General features: G+C 43.4%; 2 protein-coding genes across 6 annotated transcripts in view; one reads left to right on the top strand and one right to left on the bottom strand.

Moving 5' to 3' along the window:
* Positions 1-19,459, bottom strand: part of LOC137562405 (uncharacterized) — a 428,020-nt gene that overhangs the window by 237,162 nt on the left and 171,399 nt on the right. The window contains exons 1-2 of one of the 3 annotated variants that reach the window (XM_068273765.1): positions 1,088-1,271; positions 793-871 (exon numbers count right to left, since the gene is read on the bottom strand). The exons of 1 other annotated variant lie outside the window; for it this stretch is intronic. The gene's annotated coding sequence lies outside the window, so the exon portion shown is untranslated. Of the gene's footprint in view, positions 1-792; positions 1,272-19,459 lie in introns of those variants that run through there. One more of the 3 variants, XM_068273756.1, reaches the window with a different exon arrangement.
* Positions 1,091-19,459, top strand: part of LOC137562383 (uncharacterized) — a 146,867-nt gene continuing 128,498 nt past the window's right edge. For 2 of the 3 annotated variants that reach the window (XM_068273731.1, XM_068273722.1), the window contains exon 1: positions 10,148-10,259. The gene's annotated coding sequence lies outside the window, so the exon portion shown is untranslated. Of the gene's footprint in view, positions 1,602-10,147; positions 10,260-19,459 lie in introns of those variants that run through there. The other variant, XM_068273739.1, reaches the window with a different exon arrangement.

The raw sequence follows: 19,459 nt of genomic DNA, 5'->3' as shown, positions 1-19,459 counted from the left end.
CAGCAGCTCAGAACAAGGGACATACACCTATTGCACTGAGAAGGCATAATTATGGTGGCATAGTGGATAACACTCTCGCCTTGCAGCGCTGGGTCCCTGGTTCGAATACCTGCTAGAGCACTATCTGCATGTAGTTTGTATGGTTTCCCCATGTCTGTGTGGGTTTCCTCTGGGCACTCCAATTTCCTCCCACATCCCAAAAACATACAGATAAGTTAATTGACTTTCCCTTAAATTGTCCCTGGACTTTGATGGACATATGGCAATGGTAGGGATTAGATTGTCAGTCAGTGACAAGACTATGTATTCTTAAAGCACAGCGGAAGAGATCGCCGCTATAGAAATACTATTATAATAATAATACTATAATAATAATAGCCAAGTATTATTAGAAACTGGTACTAGGTGAGTGAGGAAAATGAATTATGAACAAAAAAAAGGCTATCCCTATATGAAAAGGGGTGGGGAGAAGGTGCCAATGCAATACAATTCATAGGTTAAATGCTGTCTGTGATGACAAATTCACAATTAAACATTTTTAACCACAATTATAACATAATATCTGGAAATCTGGACCACGGATTACAGATCAGTAGATACAGATCCTGCTATAAATAAACAGCATTTTGATGACAATTGAGGCAGACTGTGTACGAGAGAAATTGTTAATCTGGCCACAGAGCTTCCAGCAGGGTAATAGTTAAAGTACAGACAGAGTATCATAAATAACTGTGAGAGAAGGCTGAGGAATGTGAGAAGGGCAATGAGTGGTAGGAGTGGGTGATCTATTACCTTCAGACCCGCAGCATGTAGACAGAACACCAGCGCAGCGGCAGTAAGCAAGTGTAGGGAGAGGGACAGAACACCATAGCTGCTTCCATAAACAAATGTAGGGAGAGAGAGAAAGAGAGAGGGACAGAACACCAGCGCTGCGGCAGTAAGCAAGTGTAGGGAGAGGGACAGAACACCATCGCACCAGTGCTGACATCTGTGTACGGAGCACAGACAGGAAGAGTGGAAAGAGTTTAGAGCCCTTCCCTCTAATATTCTCACCACACAGCGCTGCCTTTCCTCCTGGCTAGCTCACCTCACTTTCAGCAGCTGCTGATAAACACGCTCAGCGCTGGCTCTGCCTCTTTCTCTCCCGACAGTTCCTGGGGCCAGCTAATGTAAATAATATCATGCATCACTGCGCCCCCCATGTTGTTGGAAGGGGGAGGCGCCCAGTGCACTTGCCATGTGTGCATCCCTGTAGATACGCGTCTGCTCGCAGAGTTCTTATACTACTATAATTAATGAGACTTAATATAATATATATAAAAAGAGCTTGCAGATGTTGACTTGGCTGGGATTCAAACCAGGTACCAAGCACTTGCAAGGCGAGAGTGCTAACCACTATACCACCATGCTGCCTTGATGTCCATGTGTGCGTTCCAGCCTCATGACCACTTCCAGGTGCACCCAAATTGGCACGCCTTGCTGACATGGCAGATTTTGATTGGTGCATTAGGACCAATTAGTGCAACCACACTCCCTATATAAGCAGAGCCCCCTCGCACATCTACACAGAGGCGCTCACTTCTGCATCTAGACCCATTGAGGTAAGTCACTCTTGCTGAGGTGCTGAATTTTATTATATCAGTTTAGACTGTTAGTAATTCTTCTTGCAAGTAAGCTCTAGGGCCATAAAATAGTACTATATGTTATACTTACTAAACTGACTATCCTTTAATCTGTAAGCTGATGAACTTTAGCATATCAATTGACAACTATGGATATTTATTAACTTTTGTGTACACTTTGGATTCTTTTGCATATTTTATGATCAATTAGATGCAATTTTTAGACAGAGCGAGTTTTTACTACACTGCGACCAAAAATGTTACAATTTTATCATGTCTTCTTATGTTTTTAAACTGCGCCTTTATTTTAAGCTATTTATATGGGTCATTATGTTTGTATATATTTCTGTTTGTTTTATAGTTATACTCCTGTTTGCCTGATGAAGCAGGACCACACCTGCGAAACGCGTTGCACTAAGTGGAGTTCAATAAAATATTTTTGTATTGATATATTGTGACTCAATTGAGTTTTATATTTTTGAGGGAGGTAAGTCCACCTGAACATCCCCCTCTTTTAGACGGTTTTTAAACGTTTTTATTCTACTCTGGCGCCTCTGTACACCAAGCCTTGCTGAAATCTTGAGTCCACCCTCGGTGGAGGGGTGCTACCCCATTTCCTATCTACAGAGAGCGACATCTTAAAAACCTGAGTGGGGTCAGGTTCTAATACTCCCCACCTGCACTTGAAGTGGTTGCCTATGGGTAACCCATGTTTGTGAGTATATCTAAATATTTTGCTTTTAACCACAACCAACTTAACAATACTACACCATATCGGGCTCTCGATTTCTCTTTGTTCTTCCAATCGTATAGTCTCCGTTCAACTTCCCTTTCCGTTTTGCCAACATACTGGAGGCCACAGGGGCATTCCAATAAACATACAATGTATGTATTGTTGCAATTGAAAAAACGTTTGATTTTAAATATCTCTCCTGTGTGTCTGCTGGTAAATGTAGTCACTTTTCTGGGTTAGTTAGTGCTGTACCGCACCCAAAGCATCTTTTACATTTGTAAGGTCCAAAAAGGTGTTTGTGAGGAAACGCGGAAAAGCCGCCGCAAGGGCTCAGAGTGAGGTGGCTGTTTCCGCGTCTAACATGGCGGCACAACGCGAAGAAACTGCCGCATGCCGCATGGGCAGAGCGGTGGAGTCTGCGTTGGGAGCGGCGGATTGCACGCATGACAAAGCAGCTGACATTGCGACTGGACGCGGGGAAACCGCCGCTCACTTAGAGAGCGGGGCCGCGGTCCCCGCGCCTGAATCGGTGGTTGCATCACAAGACATGTCTGGTGTGGCTGGGACTGCTAGTCCACACAGGTTTAGAAGGACGCGTGCGCGCGCTGAGATGCAGAGCTTATATGACAGCCAGTAAAAGGGTCAGCTGACCAGGCGGGTCAGCTGACAAATTCACCACCTGCCACTGGTCCAGCACTTAGGGGAGGCGCTGGAGAGCGCTTCACTATATATACTGGGTGCTGGTCATTCTCTGGTTGTCTGCCGTTGCGATCACTACGTGGTAGCACTCAAACCTTGTCTGTATCTGTGTTCTAGCATAGTTTCCAAAGGTGTTGACATCAAGGCGTTCACACCTTAGCATTAGGAACATTGAATTGTATTATTTGTTATGACCTTCTGCCTGCCTGACTATTCCTCTGAACTCTGATCTTGTACCTTGCTATTTCTGATTCCCTGTTGCCAAACTCTGCTCGTTCCTGGACTCTGTATTTGCCTCCTGATTCTGTACTGTGCTATTCTGATACTCCGTTGCCAAACCCTGCCTGTTCATGGGATTCTGTATCTGTCTCCTGAATCTGTACCTTATTTGTCTGTGTGTTAACGACCTGGCTTGCCCGATCTCGAGAACTGGCCTTACTGTTAGAGGCAGTTCCCAGACCTGTTAGTGACACCCTCTCACTGGTGTCACTCACACTCTGTCCTTCCTACTCTCAGCCTAGCTCCTCCCCCGGGAGAGTCTAGGCCTACGGAAGGAACTACTACTGTGCTATACTCAAAGTATCGCTGTTGCTCTAACACATTCACTTGTCATCTCAGGTGTCCAGAGGTTAGTAGATATATCTGATTATCGGTGATACTGCAGATCATCAATAATCGGGTATATTCTGTATTCTCAGTGATACTGCAGTTCACTGGTAATCAGACCCTCTCTGTGTTACACAGATCGTTACAGTGTTACTATTCACTGGTTGTTTGTATAGGGTACTAATTATAATTCGGTTTTGTAGGTTCGGACCTTTCCTAAAGATGACTTGGGGTTTGTCTGTAATTACTTCAGTTAGATTGGGATCCAATTTCAAGATTGGCCATTTTTTATCCACACATTTTTTAATCTCTCTATGTTGTATATTAAAATCAGTGATAAAAGCACACTTAAATAAATTATCTCCTTTATCTTCTGGTATGATGGTATCTCACGATTGTGTATCATATCCATTCTATTTTTCAAGCCAATTTCATCATGTACTTGCAGTAGGGATTCATATTCATATCCTTTTTCCACTAATCTGTTAACTAAAACATCCGACTGCTTATAAGTCTTCAATGTGGGTACAGTTTCTAAAAACACTTAAAATTGGCCCGATGGTATGGCTGTAAGCCAGCTGGGATGATGGCAACTATCCAGTGGAATATAGCTGTTATGGTCTGTGCTTTTAAAAAAGGTCGATGGGCCACATTTTTTTGCTACTAAATCAAAAAATTTACTTTCTCTGTTCTGTATTCACAGTTAAAAACCAAGTTGTCATTATAAAAATTAATAAAAGCAACTCCTTTAACAATGTTTCATCTCCTTTTCAGATAAAAAAAATAGATCATTTATATATATTTTCCATAAAAGCAGGTTCTCGTGTCGGTTATTAGGAATAAAAAGGTCCTCCCACCTTGTCATGAACAGATTGGCTAAACTTGGAGCGTATCTTGCGCCCATAGCCACGCCTTTAGTTTGTTTATAAAACGTACTGTTAAAACCAAAATAATTATGGCTCATTGCAAAGTCTAAAGCTTCAATGAGAAAATCCACCATGTTGCTATTCATGTCAGAGGGGTTTCTCAAATAATACTGCACCTCTTTGAGGCCTGCATGCTGATCGATCACGGTATACAAGGAGGAAACATCAGCTGTTACTAAAAAGTGCGATGCTAAAAATTCAAAAGTATCTAAAATCTCTATAAGGTGCTTTGAATCTTTGAGGTAGGAAGGAATTTTTAAAACTAACGATTGCAAAAAGGTATCCAAAAAGTGTCCTAGACGGGATGATACAGAATTTATTCCACTTACAATTGGCCTGCCTGGAGGGTTCACAGGATTCCGGTGGATCTTTGGCAGGCAGTACAGTACGGGAGTTCTTATATATGAAGGTATCAAATACTTACTCTCTTTGTCCATAATCAGGCCCTTCTGAACCCTCTTCTTTACCAGTTGGTTTAGTTCCTGGTGGTATTTGCACCCCGGATCTATTTTCATGATCTGATAGGTCTGGTTGTCCTTCAATAACTTGGTGTTCAATAACTTTTAATATTCAGAAAAGTGGGTGGAGCCTAAAAAATCTAATCAAAATTCACTTATTGATTTTCAAGGGGAATATTTAATTGCTGCCATTCTTGCACTGTTAATGGCACAAGCCTCAAACCTGGTACAGTTGGTCATTGGGTGACTGGGTTTCAAATTTAGACAAAGGGGTGGAGCGGCAAACAGCCAGATTTGTTTCACTTTAATGCAAATGATTGATGCCAAAGACCACAAAGAAAACGTGGTCATTGAGTAATTGTGTGTTGGGGTTAGAAAAAGTGGGTGCAGTCGAGAAAACTGAGAAACATTGCGCAGAAAATTTTGCTGCAGATAAATTTCAAGCTGAGAGCTGTGGGGAGTGGACATTCCCCTGAAGATTACGATGGGGATTGAAATGGATCTACCATGATGCCATCCATAGTTCCCATTCAGTGGCCACCATATATTCTTTCCTGACCCGCTGCTACTCCCATCGTGTAGTCTGTCAGCTTCCACATCACGAGATTGTGGATGTCTTGAAGCTGTTCGTTGTGGCTGCACACCCGATATACTACAAGGTAAATCATGCACTGCCAGCCTGCCAGAGAAGTTTGTGTGTACCGACCTGGAGTGTTAGATGCAAGCTTGCTCAAATCTGTATTCGGGAGACATCTGGATAGTTGTATCCGGATACAAGCTGTGGGGGGGGGGGGGGGCAATCTTACCTGCATGATGTCTTCTTCGGTCCGTCTCTGGAGCCTCCCACGATGCGGTCCAAGCGGAGGTCACGTAACTACAAACAGGGATGGTCGTAGTCAGCCAACTTCGCTACGCTGGAACTACGCATATTTTTACGCAAATACGCTTCGCAATCTACGGCTATGTAATCATAAACTTCACTACGTTTGCATTACGTAGACTACGCGTTAAAATACGCAAGCTTCGCGTAGTGCGACGCGTAGTTGATGCGACCGCTTATGCCCTTATGCGGAAAAATTTCCGCAATAATCTGCTACCTATGTGCATATATAAACTAATATAAGCGTACATTCCACCTTCCAATGCGGAATTGTATGCGTATAAAAGGGCAATAATATTTCTGCGCATGCGCAATGATCCATATAGACGCAGTTCCTGCACGCGTAGTTGACTTCGCAATACATACGTCAACTACGCGTAGCGGGCGAAGCTTCACATAGCGGGACTATGATTACGCGGAAATGCGTACGTGTAGTTCTTAAACTTCGCCTACGAACTACGATGCGTAGTTGCGTGCTTAGACGCGTAGATTTGCGCTGGCGTAGTTTACGAGCAACCCTGACTACAAACACTTCCTCCTTCCGGGTTGAAGGAGAAAGTGTTTGTAGTCACGTGACCGGCGCATGGAGCGCATCGTGGGAGGCGCCAGGGATGGACCGAAGAAGACGTCATGCAGGTAAGATTGGTGCCCCACCCCCCTGCACAGCTTTACTGGGAGATATCCGGATACAACTATCCGGGTGTCTCCCGAATACGTATTTGAGCAAACCTGGTTAGATGGACAGGTCAGCACAAAGCAGAATTAGGAGATCCCGCAGTTACATACCTGCTTTGGTACTTTTGAAAACTATTCCCCTCGCATGATTGTCAAAGTTGACTTTCAAACTGTGCAACATGTACGAGTACTGGCCGGGGACCATCCGAGTGCCAGCACCCTGCAAATATGCCCACAAGCTGGCTTTCTTGGCCGGGCAGTTCCTTCACCATGAGCCTTCCATTCAGCTGTGTGATATAAGCTCTTCTTTCTTTTAGGGCATCGTGTTTTGCCCATCGCCCACACAATTACTTTGATAGCCTTCCCTCTTGGTTTTATTGTTCTGTCCAGGGATCGTGTTCCAGATCTCTTCCAAAACGGATGTAACTTGAAATAATCTTTTATTTTTTTTTGTTTTATTTATTTATTTTTTTATTTATTTTTTTTTTTGGGGGGGGGGGTGATAACAATACAAAATAAACCAAACAATAGTTAATGTGTTGAGTTGAGGAGTGTCCCACTCTACCGGGCTTGGGCATCACAGTATGCTTACTAAGAGGGACAGAGAAACATCAAGAGGAGCTGAGGGTTTAAAATTGGTGAGACCTCTGAAACAGTTCCACCACTTTGTGCTTATAGTGAGAGTCCGGTAGCATTGCCACCCAGTACAGGTCGTTCTCCTTGAGCCTTTTTATACGGGGGTCCCTCAACCGGCAGGACAGCATGAAAGACCCCATTTGAACAAAGAGGGATGCCGAGCTAGCCAGCTCCTCTTCCTCACTGAGGTCACAAAAGGTCTCCTCCTCCCTCCCAGTCCCTCGGTGACCGTGTTCTGTCTGTGGAGTATCACACACACACATAAAGGGAGGGGGGACACCAAGAGCCCAATAGTGTGATATTGTATAGATGATAATTAATAATGCGTAATATAACAATTTAATACTCACAAACCAGGGTTACCATTAGGCAACCACTGTGAAGGCAGGTGGGGAGATTAACCTGACCCCACTCAGGATTAAAAGTCGCTCTCTGTGGATGGAAAGAAGATGGGTACAACCCTCCACCAAGGGTGGACTTAGCAATATGTAGAAGCTTTCCAGAGGCGCCAATAGAATAAAAGTCACTTAAACGAGCTTAAAACCGATGGGGCAGTGGTGGGCCTATCCCATCCATGCAGACAAAGCAAACAAAGGAAGGACTGTGGCATCAACAGTCAAACAACAATTTATTTATACTCCACAGTAAAAATAGGCAACGCGTTTCACGGGCTCAATCCCGCTTCATCAGGCCAATCAAAAAGGAGCATACAGCTGAAAACAAAGTGTCAGAGGACATAGTGTAAGGCAGGTTTTGTGAGTATCACTCATGTTCACAAACAATTCAATGTCAAATTGAGTGATACTCACAAAACCTGCCTTACACTATGTCCTCTGACACTTTGTTTTTTAGCTGTATGCTCCTTTTTGATTGGCCTGATGAAGCGGGATTGAGCCCGTGAAACGCGTTGCCTATTTTTACTGTGGAGTATAAACAAATTGTTGTTTGACTGTTGATGCCACAGTCCTTCCTTTGTTTGCTTTGTCCGCATGGATGGGATAGGCCCACCACTGCCCCATCGGTTTTAAGCTCGTTTAAGTGACTTTTATTCTATTGGCGCCTCTGGAAAGCTTCTACATATCACACACACACAGAGCTATGCAATAGTGCAAATACAATACAGTGATAACAGAGGCCCTGGCTATGATTAAAGCGGATCCGAGGTGAAAAAATAACTATAACAAGTAACTTGTCCTTATTTAGTTTAGTTAAGTTTAGATGGTTTACACAGTAAACTAGCTGTAAACAGCTTCATCAGTAAATACATTTTTTTCCTGTTATACAATGAGAGCTGCCAATTTCTGCTTGGAATCCTTACACAGGTAATCTTATTTTTATCTCCACACCTCAGACTGTGCAAACTCCACTCCCCCTTCCCTCCCCTTGCCTCCGAAATCCCGTGCATGCTCAGTGTGTGCTGGGGCTGTTCTGTGTGAACATCAGACCTCATGTCAGTGCAGCTTACCCCCCCCCCCCCCCTAAATGACAGACAGCAGTGGGCTCCTATCCTCCATCCTGTGACGATCCACGCTGGCTCCCACTGCTACTTTGGCGTCAGAGGAGCTAGGGGGGGGGGGGGGGGGGGGGGGCTGGCTTTCTGTTTTTATTAGGTGATATATATGTTACGGCCAGAACCCGAAGTTTGGCCACTTCTAGTTCTGGCCGGCCACTTCGGGTTCTGGCCGGCCAATTCGCGAAGTGCCCGCTGCGCTGCGGCCAATGTTAGAAACGGATCGTTTACTCTGATATGAATGTATCTTCTGGCCGCAGCGCAGCGGCCAAACGTATTAATTTGTTGCAATTTTAAGCCGGCGGCAATGTAACGATTCAAGCCGCCAGCTTTTTCATCTGCCTCATCTCTCTCCCTCTCTTTCTTATGGGCACAGCCGGGCGGGGACACGCGTGTCCCTCCGGAGTCGTTCGTCGCGGCAGGGAAGCCTGCCGTTCTTGCAGAGCGGGTGCTGGCAGAAGCAATGTCTGCAGCCTCCCCGCTCTGCTGCCCCTGCTGCGACGAACGACTCCCGGGGGGACTCGCGTGCCCCCCCCCCCCCCCCCCCCCGCCGGCTGGCCATAAGAAAGAGAGGGAGAGAGATGAGGCAGATGAAAAAGCCGGCGGCTTGAATCGTTACATTGCCGCCGGCTTAAAATTGCAACAAATTAATACGTTTGGCCGCTGCGCTGCGGCCAGAAGATACATTCATATCAGAGTAAACGATCCGTTTCTAACATTGGCCGCAGCGCAGCGGGCACTTCGCGAATTGGCCGGCCAGAACCCGAAGTGGCCGGCCAGAACTAGAAGTGGCCAAACTTCGGGTTCTGGCCGTAACATATATAAAAAATAGTCTTTTGGAGGGTGTATTGCCCTAAAAAAGTATGTCCAACAGGCACAAAAAGGAGGACATCAAAACTTGGTCAGCCTGCTCTATATTTATTCCTACATGCCCAGGTGACAGGACACTTCAGGGTGTTGTCCCCATAGATAGCAGCCCTCCTGCAGGGCTCCCGGCAGCTAGGAGGATGTGTGACTACTAGTCTGGAGAGAGGGGGTCGTGGCTGCACTACACACAGTGCTCTGCCAGGACAGACTTCCCCCCTCTCCCTCTTTAGAATGAGGATCCATCCCCTGGTGTGTGTCCCAATGATTAGAAGCTGCCTCTCCTCCTCCATTTCAGCAGATCAGCGCAGCATAATAACTCCCCTGACTCCAGCGTGGAAGTCTTCTCTTATCTGCATTCCGACCACGTAACTCTGCCTCTGTGCTCTGGTCTTCCTGCATGTCAGGTGAACTCGCATGACATGCAGACCAGGAACACAGACCAGAGGCAGAGCTACGGGATCAGAGTGCAGACAAGAGAAAACTTCCCTGCTGGAGTCAGGGGAGTTACGCCACGCTAATCTCCTGGAAGGGAGGAGGGGCCGCTTCTGATACATCTGCCGCGCTGATCTGCAGGTCTGCAAACAGAATAGCCAGCACAAGTAAGGGACACGCTGGCTTCCACCGCTACTTCTTCTACCAGCTTCCAGGTCAGATTTATGTGCTGTGACCCTCTGACAGACAGGGCCGGAGCTACCATAGGAAAAAATGGGCAATTGCCCCAGGGCCCCAGAGCCCATAGGGGCCCTCAAGGTGTCCCCCCCCCATCTTAGCTGTTGCTCCCCAGGGACTCTTCAGAGTCTGTTAAGTTGGGAGGTGATTGGGGGAGGGTCAGCAGCCAGCTCAGCGGCCCAGGAGGGAAATTTGTCTGCAACAAAGGGCCTCTAATGACGCTTTTTGGTCGGGGGTGTCTGTTGGGGGGCCCCCAGGCTAATTTTACCCTAGGGCCCAATTGTCACTTGAACCGGCCCTGCTGACAGATGCTGCTGCTCATGCTACTGCGTACGTTAAAAAGGGGCGCTGGGAAAAAAGGGTGCCGGGTTTTTAACGATAAGCATGGATAACGTTTAAAAATGTATTGTACTGTATTTCGTTTAAAATTAATGTTTTTTAACCACTTCACCACTGAGGGGTTTTACCCCCTGACCACCAGAGCAATTTTCACCTTTCAGCGCTCCTTCCATTCATTCGTCTATAACTTTATCATTACTTATCGCAATGAAATGAACTATATCTTGTTTTTTCTGCCACCAATTAGGCTTTCTTTAGGTGGGACATTATGCCAAGAATTATTTTTTTCTAAATGTGTTTTAATGGGAAAATAGGAAAAATGTGGGGAAAAAAAAATTATTTTTCAGTTTTCGGCCATTATAGTTTTTAAATAATGCATGCTACTGTAATTAAAACCCATGAAATTTATGTGCCCTTTTGTCCCGGTTATAAAACCGTTTAAATTATGTCCCTATCACAATGTTTGGCGCCAATATTTCATTTGGAAATAAAGGTGCATTTTTTTCAGTTTTGCGTCCATCCCTAATTACAAGCCCATAGTTTATAAAGTAACAGTGTTATACCCTCTTGACTTAAATATTTAAAAAGTTCAGTCCCTAAGGTAACTAATCATGTATTTTTTTTAATTGTAAATTTTTGAATTTTTTTTAATTACAAAAAAAAAAAAAAATGGGGAGTGTGGGAGGTAATGAGTTAATTTTTTGTGTAAAAGTCATTTATTTGTATGTGAAAAATGTGTAGGGTGTAGTTTACTATTTGGCCACAAGATGGCCACAGTAACTTTTTGCTTTATTGCGACCTCCAAGCCTCCTTCCGGAAGCTTGGAGGAAGAATAAGGAGGCTGGACACGTGAGTTTCTTCTCACAATGATCGCGCTGCCCATAGGAGATTTTCCCGTTCATTGATCTCCGGGCGAGCGGGCGGCGGCGGTTTTACTAGCGGCGGGCGGCGTGTTTACGAGCGGGAGCGTGGACAGCGTCGGGAACGCGGAAAGTACGTGTTTCTCCGTCCCTGGTTTTTAAAGGATGGAAAAAGGGGCGGAGAAATACGTACGCGTGGGGGTAAAGTGGTTAACGTTATAAATCATTAAATAATGTGCATTAAATCGGCAATTGTAAAAACGTTAATATTTCGTTTAAATAGTGAAACGTATAATAACGTTTAAAAAAAAAATTACTAAGTAACCCTCCCTGTACCTACCCCTAACCCCTAGACCCCCCTGTTGATGCCTAAACCTAAGACCCCCCCTGTTGGTGCCTAAGTAACCCTCCCTGTACCTACCCCTAACCCCTAGACCCCCCTGTTAGTGCCTAAACCTAAGACCCCCCTGTTAGTGCCTAAACCTAAGACCCCCCTGTTGGTGCCTAAACCTAAGACCCCCCTGTTGGTGCCTAAACCTAAGACCCCCTGTTGGTGCCTAAACCTAAGACCCCCCTGTTGGTGCCTAAACCTAAGACCCCCCTTTTGGTGCCTAAACCTAAGACCCCCTGTTGGTGCCTGAACCTAAGACCCCCCTGTTGGTGCCTAAACCTAAGACCCCCCTGTTGGTGCCTAAACCTAAGACCCCCCTGTTGGTTTTTTCGTTTAAAAATAATGTAAAAAAAAAAAAAAAAAAAAAAAAGTACTGTTTTTCGTTTAAAAATAATGTTTGGGAAAAAATATTGTACTGTTTTTCGTTTAAAAATAATATTTAAAAATGTATAAATCATTAAATAATGTGTAATCATGAGAAACAGTAATAAAACATTAAGTCTCCGGGCGCCGCTTTTAAAACGTTAGTTTTCTCCGGCGCCCTTTTTTCCTATCGGGCGCCCATTAAACGATATTTATTATAGGAGTGAATGGCGGCGCCCGATTTGTCCACTAGCCTCAGGCGCACGAATTTACTGTTTCCCATGCTACTATCACGTGAGTTCAGCAGCCTTTAGACTTGAATCACCGCCTCTGCCTCCTCCTTAAGGTGGCCACACACCATACAATGTTTTAAATATCTGTTCAATTTAAGAATTGCAATCAGTTTTTCTGACTGATTGTAACATTTCAAAAATATGACCAATGTACCACACACCTATGTTCAATTTTTTCCCCAATTAAGATAAAAAATGATTGAAAACTCTGACAAAATTGCTAGGGTGTGTATATTAATAAATTGACAATCCAACACACACCATACAATCTTCAGAGAGATTGAAGAAAAATATCTGGCATTCCGGATCGATAAAAATCGAAGAAAACGGGAAATCCGATCGGATTGTTCAGTTGAATGAAAAAAAAGCTTTTTCGGGAGATACAATCGTTTTTATCGAATTGCCGTAAAATCGGATCATTTTATTGTATGGTGTGTGGACACCTTTAGCCAAAGCCTCCTCCTCACGATAATTAGGTCCCATGAGTGACTGCAGCCTGGGACAGAACGCCGCAGCGTTTAGAGGAGCTGAGGGGGCGTGGCTTTCTGTTTTTATTAGGTTTTTATTATATAATATAGAAAGAAATAGGCAATTATAAAGTGTAATGCCCCAAAAAATGTCCAAAAGGCACAAAAACAGGGGCTTCAAAACTTGGTCTTGGATCCACTTTAACTACTTTGGCCTCCTGGACGTACTAGCTACGCCCAGGAGGCCATGTGCGCGTCCACGCGCTCCCGCGGCCGATCGTGCGCGTGCATGCACGCTCCCGGCCGCGGATCGTTAGCCCACGAATCAGTGTATCGGGCTATGGTGCCCGATCACTGATTCCTCTCCCCCGCAGAAAAAGCGACAGCTTCTCTCAGAAGCTCCGCTTTTTCTGGCTGTTGCGTCTCCCGTGCGTCCCTCTAAGCGTATGCTACGCTTAGAGTGACGTCATGTAAACAAACTCATGGCCGCCATCTTGTGGCCAAAAAGTAATACTACATCTGAAAGTAAAAAAAAATAAAAATTAACACACATTTACATTATAAACACATTGTTTACCTCCCACCCTCCCAAAACTACCCAAATAAAATGTTTAATATAAAAAAAAACCATTACAATAAAAAAAAAAATGTAAATATTTACCTAAGGGTCTAAACTTTTTAAATATCAATGTAAAGATGAAATATTTCTATATTTTTTTTATTCTAAACTTGTAAATAGTGATAGATGCAAAACGGAAAAAATGCACCTTTATTTCCAAATAAAATATTGTCGCCATACATCGTTATAAGGACATAATTTTAACGGTGTAATAAACGGGACATATGGGCAAATACAATGCGTGAGTTTTAATTATGGAGGCATGTATTATTTTAAAACTATAATGACTGAAAACTGAGAAATAATGCATTTTTTCTGTTTTTTTCTTATTCTTCCTGTTAAAATGCATTTACAGTAAAGTGGCTCTTAGCAAAATGTATCCCCCAAAGAAAGCCTAATTGGCGGCGTAAAAAACAAGATATAGATCAGTTCATTGTGATAAGTAGTGATAAAGTTATAGGCTAATTAATGGGAGGTGAACATTGCTCGGATGCATAAAGTGAAAACGACTGAAGGCTGAAGTGGTTAAGGACCATTGTGTGTTTGAAACATGTTAGCAGACATGTTGTGCTGTATTTTACTGCTTCAATAAAGATTACAATTGCTGAATCATCGAGCAGAACATCACTTACTTGGACATTGGCTGTTTGAGGTGGAGTTGCCTTGTTCCTGCTCTGACCCTGCTGTGTGGTAGGTTGAGCGAACTTCACTTAACATATCATAATAGAGGCCCTACTGCAGTGGTAGTAGTCTGCTGCTTGTGTAATGTGGGAAAGTGTTTGGCCGGTGTTGGCTCTGCCCACTTTTTCTAATCCTAACACACAATTACTCTATTACTCAATGACCTAGTTTGGGAAATTATGTTTTTTGGCATTAATAATTTGCATTGAAATTAAACAAATCTAATTGGCTGTTTGTGGCTCAACCCCTTTCCTGAATTTGAACCCCAGTCACGAAAAGATCAACTGTACCAGGTTTGAGGCTTGTGCCATTAACAGTGCAAGATTGGCAGCAATGAAATCTTTCCCCTTGAAAATCAATAAGTGAATTTTGATTGGCTTTTGTGGGCTCCTCCCACTTTTCTGAATATTAATCCCAGTCACTCATAGACCAACTGTGCAAAAATTGAGAACTCTACCATTGACAGTGTAAGAATGGCTGCAGCTTTCATTTTTACACTAAAATTTGTATTTATCTCCGCCCACTGATGTACTGACGTTACCCGGGCATGTATTTGGCTGAGGTTGGCTGTGGCCACTTTTTCTAACCCTAACACACAATTACTCAATGACCACGTTTGTGAGATTTGTGGTCTTTGGCATGAATAATTTGCATTGAAATGGAACAAATCTGATTGACTGTTTGTTGCTCCACCCCCTTCTCTGAATTTTTAACCCCAGTCTCCCAATGACCATCTGTACCAGGTTTGAGGCTTGTGCCATTAACAGTGCAAGAATGACAACAATTAAATATTTCCCTGGAAAATGAATAGGTGAATTATGATTGGCTTTTATAGACTCCACCCACCTTTCTGAATATTAATCCCTGTCACCCAGCAACCAACTGTGCAACGTTTGAGAACCCTACCATTAACAGCGTAAGAATGGCTGCAGTTTACATATTCTAAGTGAAATTTGTATTTATCTCCGCCCCCTTTTTGGTTATGGGAATAAAAAGTATCCTATATTTTATTCCAGGTAATGTACTATGTGTGTGCCAAATTTCATTCAAATCCGTTCAGCCATTTTTGTGTGATCGAGTAACAAACATCCAAACATTCAAATTAGAAAGATTAGAAGGGGCCCCACCTGTGCGTCAGTGATAGGGCTGTCTGTGGAGTGTCACGTGAGGGAATTCAGGCTGATTGGCTGCCATGTGCATGCTGACTGTGATGTAAGGAGTCAAAGTTTAGCCCTATGATCATGTATGGGGCGGATCAAATATCGTCATGTGCTTGCGGCGAGCGCAAATACATGATAGATATCACTAGAAGCGTGTAGCTGTTTAAGTACAGCGCTCAACACCAGCCTTGGTAAGTCTCAAATTCCCACAACACACTTCCTTGGCATAAGTTACATGAACAAGAGTCCAGAGTCCACTCTGAAGTCTGCAATCTCAGATCTCCAATACAGATAATAGGTATCACGCTCACCAGATTAGATGGCTGACTAGTTACGATCAGCATAGATAGCATATGATAGATGACATCTCACTTTCCTTTAGCCTTCTCCTTGTATGTTCCTCAGAATAGAAAACAGCAGTACATAGCATAATACTGTTTCAAAAACGGGTACAGCACACCTTCACCCATGCAAATGATCACCCGTGTGATGTATGGCATATACACCTCAACCCCAGTGCATAAAATTGTTAAGGCTGCGGGCTCACCAGATCTGAACGCTGATCAAATGACAAATCAGCTCTCTGCACATAAACATTCAAGTCCTCTCCTCTGGCAGAATCTTCTCCCCTAATAGACTCAAGGACAAAGTCTCTATAGTGCTATCTATGCTGATTGTAACTAGTCAGCCATCTAATCTGGTGAGCGTGATACCTATTATCTGTATTGGAGATCTGAGATTGCAGACTTCAGAGTGGACTCTGGACTCTTGTTCATGTAACTTATGCCAAGGAAGTGTGTTGTGGGAATTTGAGACTTACCAAGGCTGGTGTTGAACGCTGTACTTAAACAGCTACATACTTTGCAGGGTGTCAATACGCACCCAATTGTATAGCGATCCACCTAAATGTATTGTACTGTGAACTTTTGATCCACTTAGTTGCATGTCATTGTGAAGCTTTATTAATTGTGTTGAGGAGCGCACATACCACCTGATCTCCATTTTTTCCAGTATTTGTGGTATTGCTGCATACTCGTTAGGTACATCATGGAGATGTTTAACATTAGGAAAAGAGGCCAGATTGATCTAGATAGGATGTTTGACAAAGAGTCCACTACCGAGCACCAGAGTCTAGATATGCTGTTTAGGCAACTTCAGAATCTTATGATCAAAGAATCAAATGCTTGGTGGGACCTGGCGAGTCTCAATAAGCATGCAAAGGAGGGAATTATTCCGAGGCGCTTTAGATGGGATGTGTTACCCACAGATGGAGAGGAGAATGAGGAGAATGACAAGGAATTAGGCGAATTCTTAAATCAATGTGGGATCAATCTGTTAAAAATTCTCAGTAGGAGGAAACAGAATAGATTAGAGAGATTAGGTGAGGAGATTGATGTAATTAAAGGGAAAATGGAAGAATTCAAAGAGCAGGAAGAGTTCATGGAGAATGCTGTAGTCTTAACTAAGATAGTGCAAAAAAATGAAAAAGAGATGAGTGAGATTAAGATCAGACGTTTCCAAAATGAATGGCAGGAGTACAAAAATAAAAATGCTTACAAATGGCAGGTAGAACAGAATAAAAGGAAGAAACTAGAAGAAGAGGCTATTAAAAATCAGAATATCAATAAAAACGGAGGGCAGGGAGTTCAGGGAAGCAGTGGGGAAACGATCACCACTGGAGCAGCTCACACAGCTGGTAATGAAGGCAGACATCAGGAGGATAGGCAAGGCCTAGGAAATAAGCCATATGGGAGAGTGGGGAGGGAAAACAATTTTGGCCCACAGACTCCACGTGTTAGGACTCAATTTAACAGAAAACCTCAGGAGGACACCTGGCAACAGCCGAGGTACTTTAAAGGGAAAAATCACCCCAGAGTTAATGGGGAGGATGGGTATGGTCCAGTTTCTAACCTGCGGTATGAACCAAGACATTGTAGTGAGGGCCATAATCAACAATACCCACCTAGAGAACCCAGACATAACCCGCTGCCGACCTTCAATCGGTTCGAACCTTTGGATAGACAGGCTGCTGAAACCATCCATCATCATTTTTTGGGGGGGGGATCACCCAGAGTAGATTGGGAGGACATGGAGTACAATCACAGGTATGTCAGAAAAAGAGGTTTAGACGAGGAAGAAGAGGAGGTAGACTCAACAAAAAGAAGGAGATAGAAAAAGGGGAAGGTATTTTTAACATTAGTGGGGTTCCATTGACCACTAAAGAGTTGAGCGTTTTAGATAAAGGCCTAAAATATGCCCCAAAACAGGGGCTGAATAAATTCGGAGTATACATTGATGTAAACAAATATGTTAGGAAATTGAATATTAAAAAATATTTTATATCAAAAGAGGGGCCAAGTTCCAGGATTAATAATCCGGGCCATGTACAAAAATTTCAGCATACTGGTTTAAAAAATCGGTCCACATTCAATCCCCCAGACACGTCTAAGGATGGCACCATACAGGTCTTTAAAAATATGGTTTTGAAAGATCTTGAGAAAATTAATGCTCAAGACTGTAGGGCAGAAATGAGAACCATAGGGGAACTGAGTCGTAAGAAGGAAGTATTGGTCAGACCAGCTGACAAAGGAGGTGGAGTAGTGGTTATGCATGCGGATCAGTACCGCAATGAGATGCAACGGATCCTGGGAGATGGGAACACATATAGGAAACTGAAAGGGGACCCCACAAGGAAATATACTGAGGAATTACGAGCATTGCTGAGGGAAGGTTTGGATAAGGAGGTGCTCAACGATGCGGAATTTAAATATTTAATGTTAGATGCACCGAGAATACCCGTCATTTATTTGAACCCAAAAATTCATAAAGATCTCAACAATCCCCCGGGGAGGCCCATTATTAGTGGGATAGGCTCCCTTAACCAGAGGATTGGAGAATATATAGACTCATTCCTACAGCCTGTAGTTAAACAATTGACGTTGCTCCTTAGGGATACGAAACAATTACTGCACACATTGGATAGCATGACGGTGGGACAGGAAGACTATATGGTGACGGCTGACGTCAGTGCCTTATACACCATCATACCACATGAAGAAGCTATGAGGACAGTAAAACAAGCCCTTAATGTCTATACAGATTTAAAAGAAGATCAGATTGACTTCATTCTCAAATTGTTATATTTTTCGTTGACCCATAACTATTTTTGGTACGGGGATTTCTTTTATTTACAAACATTGGGATGTGCAATGGGGGCCAAGTATGCACCCAGCGTAGCAAATATCTTTATGGACGACTGGGAAATGGACATACTGGCACGTCCTGAGAGTGCCAATGTAACTTCCTGGAAAAGATACATAGATGATTTGGTATGGATGTGGAGGGGTACTGAGAAACAACTTATCCAGTATGTGGAATGGCTCAACCAGAACAAAAAGGGCATAAAACTCACGGCCAGCTGGAGTAAAGAAAAAATAGAATTTCTGGATGTGACTATTTATAAGGAAGACCAACGGTTCGGCACAAAAACGTTTTTTAAGAAAACCGACCGTAATGCATATATACCAATCAAAAGTTGCCATCATAAAAATTGGCTTAACAGTGTGCCGAGAAGTCAGTTCACAAGGATAAGGAGGAACTGTACGAAAACTGCAGACTATGAGGAACAAGCTGAAAAGTTGCAGCACAGGTTCCTAGAAAAGGGATACCAAGAGGGTCCCCTTAGAAATGAGATTGAAAAGATTAAACATTATGATAGAGAACTGATGCTCAGAGAAAAATCTGAAGTATCAAAAAATGGAGACTTCGAGTATGCCATATGCTTAGATTACAACATGCAGCATAAAGAGGTTGAGCGAATTATAAAAAGATACTGGGGATTGTTGCTCAATGACCCTATACTGAAAGCAAATATACCCTCCCATCCCAAATTTATATACAGAAAAGCCCAAAATTTACAGAGAACGTTAGTCAAAACCTGTATAGATGAACCAAGGGTGAATAACCGTACTGACATGTGGGGACAAAAGGGATTTTATCCCTGTA

Source organism: Hyperolius riggenbachi, chromosome 1 (assembly GCF_040937935.1).
Source record: "Hyperolius riggenbachi isolate aHypRig1 chromosome 1, aHypRig1.pri, whole genome shotgun sequence".
NCBI lineage: Eukaryota > Metazoa > Chordata > Amphibia > Anura > Hyperoliidae > Hyperolius > Hyperolius riggenbachi.
Note: the sequence above shows the minus strand (reverse complement) of the source record. Positions and strands in the feature narration are given on the sequence as shown.